Below are 6,389 nucleotides of genomic sequence, written 5' to 3'. Positions count from 1 at the left end.
TAATTTTGAAAGTTTACGGAGACAATTGTGTTAAATATGGAGAGAAAGACAGAGAGAGAGAGAGGGGGGGGGGGAAGAAAAACAGAAAATGCTAACAATAATTATGAGTTACTTGTGTTCAAACATCCTGCTTCTTTTTGAGGCACAAATGTCTCAGGCTTAGCTATAGTTCAACTCTGCTCATCTACTCTTCTCTCCATTCAGCTTTTTCATGCAGATATCAGTAGAAAAATACTTCCAGTTACTCGTTCGAAGTCTACCCCCACCACTCCAGTCTTCTAGGGACTCCTGCCTTGGTAAGTGTAATGCTGATGAGCTCTCACTTCAATTTCAGCCTATGTGCGTCCTGTTGTTTGACCAAACTGGACGACCTGTTCACTGAATTGCTGTGCAAAAATGGTTGAGTATACCGCATTTACGGCTACTTTAAACGCAATTCGTAAGTAGAATCAGCATGACACAAATAGTACGATTTGTCCGACAGGCTTCCATACAGTTAACATCTAGGTAAATTCACTTTCGAGGCTTGGCTTGCTCCAGAGTTAATTTAAATGCTCATGATGTCGCGTAGTAGGATCGAACTTGGGGCAGCATGGTTGCGAAGCAAATCTCTTCACTAACTATTCAGCTATGATTATGTCTACACAGCATATGTAATGACATTTTGCTGGGCCATCTATCAATAAAGGAACTGGGTGCTGTTAATCGTATCTCTGACCTTGGTGGTAAGATATCAACGACAAAGTAACCATGACGATCGGCGGTTGAAACTGATCCAATCACTGTTGGCCATGACAGTCACAGGGAGTAATATAACAGATTGCCGCCTGATCTACCGAACTTTGGACTACACTATAACTCTGGAACTGTCAGCATTTGCTCAAGGTGCTACCTCGAGTCTCTGGAGGGAGTGATTTAATTCCCTATTCACAGATTAATGCCCTATTCACAGATTAACTGCAGTGTTTTCTTGCTTCGTCAAAATGAAAAGAAAAGCGAGATGACAGTGGTGTCCCATTTTACGAGATTGCAATATTGCATTCAAAACGAAGGCGGCGTGCTGGCAGAGTTGTTAGTACACCGGATAAAATGTTTAGTATTTCTTCTGGGTTTTCGTTCCGAGTTCAAATTTCACCGAAGTCGACATTTGCCTTTCATCCTTTCAGGCCTTGTGCTTGTAGTAGAAACAAATTATTGCATTCAAAATGAAAGCGGTGAGCTGGTAGAATCTTTACCGTACCGAAAGAAATGCTCAGCGGCTTTTCTTTTGACTTTCATCCCTTCGGGGTCGATAAATGAAGTATTATTTGAGAGCACTTATTCACTCATTTAAAAAATTACTGGCCTTGTGCTGAAAAAGAAAGAGTTATTGCATTCAAAACACCAGCATTTTAGCTCTCTTTCTCGCTTTCAGAAGAGAACCTGGAACCCAAAGCGTTAAATTATTGGCCCCTCATGGCAACTAAATTTATCAAACTCATCTATGAGCTAATTGTTGCCGACGCTGATTGTCACCATTTTAATCGGATTTCATATTTCACTCCAAATAACAATAACTGGGAATCAATAACAGACACCTTACTTTCAGCTGTAATGCTCCACCGAGTTATCTTGCACTAATATTTTTTTTTATGGATAAAATAAAAAAGTAAAAAGAAATTCAAATTTAAAAATAGAAAATCTAAGTGGAAAGTTTTGTAATTTTATAAGAAAATATTTACAAATTTTGCAAACTAGATTTGTAAAAAAAAAAAAAATTATAAATAAGATAAGAATAAAAAAATGGTAACAAGCAATACCTATAAAAATACAGCAAAACCAAGGTGCAGACGTAATAAGAGAGTGAGCTGATTTTGTACAATTAAGAAGAAATCTGAAATTTCATCGGTGCCATACCAAAATTCTTCACTTCTAGCTGGAAGGCATAATATAGTAAATTTAAGATTTTAAGATAAAGAAACATGGAAAAGGGAAATGAAGTTTATCGAAATTTTATATACACACCAGATTTAAGTAGACGCTCATATGTACACATTACTACACACACACTCATATACATACATACATACACGCCCACATACATGCAGACGCATACACGGACAAATACATGCACGCAAATACATACACAGATATGGTTATATACTTAGTTTTATACATATACATACATGTACATATCAAATATATGTGTGTGTATGTGCATGTGTATATATATATATGTATATACATATGTGTCTGTTGATAACAACAACAACAACAACAACAACAACAACAATAATAATATTAATAATAATTATAATAATAATAATAATGGATGAGAGGTATAGAGTTGATGGGAGGTATAGAAAAAGTAGCAAAGTACCAGGACCTAGCTATTGAATTACAGAGACTATGGAAAGTGCGGGTAAAATATATCCCAGTAGTTATAGGTGCATTGGGAACTATCCCGAAACATCTTTCTACTTTCTTTTTTCAGCCTTCCCAGCATTTACTGTCTACAACACGCAGAATACCATACCATACACATACCACAGTACCTCAATGCCCCAATAGAACAATACTACCATCCTTAAAGCTATTCTTAACAATATTATAAAAATCTCTTAAGCAGCTCATATAATTAAAGCTAAAATTTCACTCATACCTTTCTTCATTCACCTTTCTTTCATCCTACTCTTACGTCTAGACCCAAATCATCAAGACTCAAATGATCAAAATCCAGATACATCAGGACCCAAATAGACAGATATTCCAAGGAACCTCATACCTAACGATCTACCAAAAATTCTATGGATACTCCTAAGGAGTGAAACAAGGTGTCGAAATATTTATAGTCGTAATGATTACTCGCAATCTAAGGGATATAATCTATATTTATGTAAATCTGAATGACCACCTCGATCTCAAATTTCCAATTAGAGATAGTGCATTTTTCTTTCCATACCCCATATATCATAGCCAGTCATACTCTGTGATATGCACCGAAATAGCTATGGCCGAACACGGTGACTAGGTCTCAGTTTTATTGAAAAGTCAAATATCTTCCTTCGAACATGAAACTCGAGTTGCTGTTAGAAACCGATCAAATCGATAGAGTCGTCAATAGACAGATATAAAACACACATACACTCAAACACACACACACACACACACACACACACACACACACACACACACACACACACACACACACACACACACACACACTCTCTCTCTCTCTCTCTCTATCTCTACATTGTGACTGAGAAGTCTGTGTTTACTGGAGGCAGTACGGCGTGATTTGAAGGACATTTGGTCAATTGTTATGTGATCGCATTGAGTTCTCATAGGCTCGGTGAAGTGTTTTTAACCTAATGGCACATATATACAGATTGGTGAACTGTGTCATCTGAAAGTTAAATGTCCCGGGCAGAGACACAGCTACACAGCCTCGTACTGTGTTAACGATAATAGAACCATCAACTGCGAATTCGGTTGTGGGCTAATCTTTTCATTCAGTCATCCGCTCTTTCGCTGCTTACACACACACACACACGCACACACACACACAGACAAAGACACACAGATACATACACGCATGTTTACGTTATTACGTACTGCGATGTCACGTCAACGAAGAATGTGTCTTTAGACTTGCTTCTGCAGTTTTTCTTATAACATTTCTTTTGATGTCATTTGCTAACTGCACGCTATACACATACACGCGTGTGTGTGTGTAAATAGATGTGTGTGTATGTATATATATGTATATATATGTATATATGTATGTGTGCGTGTATATATGTATGTATGTGTGTGTGTGTGTATATATGTATATATATATATATGTATGTATGTACGTATGTATGTATGTATGTATGTATGTATGTATGTATGTATGTGTGTGTGTGCGCGTATTGTGTGTGTGTGTGTGTGTGTGTATTTTTTCCCTTCTGGAATTCGATAAAAACATAGCAAGTGAGAAGTCTCAATCAATTTAATCAAATGACATGCGTACGCATCATGCAGCACATAAGTCTAAGCATTTGTAACGTAACCAAATAAGTGCCATTAGAAGTTGAGGTGCTTAAAAATGTAAAAAAAAGAAAAAAACCAGAGCAAAAAAATGAAAAAATACTCCGCAGAAACAAGAAGCGAAATTTAAAAGAAACCAAAATATATTAAAAACAACGTCCTTCCCACCACACCCCATCACCAAATACGAAAGTTTTTTCACTAAAATTCTTATAACTCAATCCATTAGCGGAGCAGTTAAAATACAGAAAAACATTTCTGATTGAGGCTATTATAGACTAGAGTGAACAAGGTAGCGTCGTGGCAAAGCCCCGGCGTCAACTGTTTGTGTGACGGGTTTGGGTTTTGGCCGAGCGCTTTCATTTCACAAGGCTACAGTATTGATAATTCCCTGTTAGTGTCAATAATCTCGGTTCAACAAGCTGCTTTAAGTTCGACGTAGTTGTTCATTACGAATCTGTCTTACTGCTTCGCTGTTCTAGTACGCATTGCGCTGTTGGACCTTTAATCTGTCTCCCACTTGGGAAGGAGAGCTAGATGAATCACGATGAGTTGGTAAATAACAACGAAACGGATCGCTTGTTTTGATTCTCAATCGTAAGTTGCAGAGAAGCTCGAGTAACTCTCTTGGGCCTAAGTTCCACAGAGCGTTACTAAAATATTAAAATGACTCCGCAATTTATATATTTATTTATTTATTTATTTATTTGTTTGTTTATCTATTTATTCATTTATTTATTTAACTTTAACCGTTTACTTGTTTCAGTCATTGGATTGCGGCCATGCTGGAGTACCGCCTTGCAGGGTCTTAGTCGAACAAATTGACCTCAGTACTTAATTCTTAAGTCTGGTAGTCATTCTATCGGTTACTTTTGCCGAACCGCTAAATTACGGAGACGTAAACAAGTAAGTAACGGTTGTCAAGCAGTGGGGGGAAGGGGTTAAACACACACACACACACACACACACACACACACACACACACACACACACACACACACACACACACACACACATATGTATGTATACGATTGGTATCCATTAAGTTTTCGTCGGCCAAATCCACTCACAAGGTTTTGGTCAGCCCGTAGCTATTGTAGAAGACACTTGCCCAAGATACTGCGCAGTTGACATGAACGCGAAGCCACGTGGTTGGTTGCAAAGCGAGTTTCTTAGCTACAGGACCAAATAAATTCATTACTCTCTATCTGTGTGTGAGTGATGGTAGTTTCTGCAATTTCTTGCCGAACGACCTGCACATATGATTTGTCTATAGCGATCAAATGTATGCGCTGTACGTTAGCTCATTCTCTCTGTCAATTCTTCGTTACCTGAACACGTGCACGGTGTACCACGCGTCAGGCGTCAAAGTAATCACAGAGCAACGTGAGATCATTATCTTTCATCTTTTACTTGTTTACTTGTTTCAGTCATTAGACTGCGGTCATGCTGGGGCACCACCTTGAAGGACTTTTAGTCGAATTAATCGACCCCCACGATTTATTTTTGTTTTAAAGCTAGGTATTTATTCCATCTATCCTTTTGCCGAACCGCCAGGTTACGGGGACATAAACACGCCAACACCGGTTGTCGAGCGGTGAAGGGGGGATAAACAAAAGCACAGACACACAGACACACACACACACATACAGACACACACACACACACACAGACGAACGTACACATACGATGGGTTTCTTTCAGTTTCCGTTTACCAAATCCACTCACAAGGCTTTGGACGGCTCGAGGCTATAGTAGAAGTCACTTGCCCGAGGAGCCACACAGTGGGACTGAACACAGAACCATGAGGTTGGAAAACAAGCTCACCATACAGTCATACCTACGTCTATGAAGTGTTTTGCTCAAGAATACTACGATCTCGTGATCGCGAATTCAACACCCTAACCGCTAGGTCATGCGCCCTTATACACCCTCAAACTCTATTTGTACTCTCGTTATTATTCTGTTCTACACTACACGAATTTTACGTAAAGTGGTAAAAGAAGTTTTTGCTGGTTACTAATAAGTTCCATGCTGCTTTAATTTCTTTGTTGACTTAATATTTTGTCGGAATATCAACACAAATGTTTTAGAATTGTTTTTTTTCCCTAGTTAGCTTATTTGATGTTAGCTATGTTATTAAAATGTACTAAAACATTAACATTAATTTAACTATTGATTTTTGTTATGGAAGATATCACTCATGAATAATTGATTCTCTGGGCGTATCTGTTTTTCTACGCTGGCAAATGTTATAAATTCTCAGGATATATATATATATATATATATATATATATATATGTATGTATATTTATGTGTGTTTGTGCATGCGTGTATGTGTGTGTATACATTACACATATACATAATATGTATATATA

At 37.8% G+C, this 6,389-nt stretch overlaps 1 long non-coding RNA gene across 1 annotated transcript in view; it reads right to left on the bottom strand.

Moving 5' to 3' along the window:
• The window catches only part of LOC128248112 (uncharacterized), a 10,497-nt gene that overhangs the window by 1,554 nt on the left and 2,554 nt on the right, over positions 1–6,389 (bottom strand). The window contains exon 2 of the long non-coding RNA XR_008264383.1: positions 1,800–1,915. This is a non-coding gene — a long non-coding RNA (uncharacterized LOC128248112). The remainder of the gene's footprint in view (positions 1–1,799; positions 1,916–6,389) is intronic.

This window comes from Octopus bimaculoides, chromosome 6 (genome assembly GCF_001194135.2).
Source record: "Octopus bimaculoides isolate UCB-OBI-ISO-001 chromosome 6, ASM119413v2, whole genome shotgun sequence".
NCBI lineage: Eukaryota > Metazoa > Mollusca > Cephalopoda > Octopoda > Octopodidae > Octopus > Octopus bimaculoides.
Note: the sequence above shows the minus strand (reverse complement) of the source record. Positions and strands in the feature narration are given on the sequence as shown.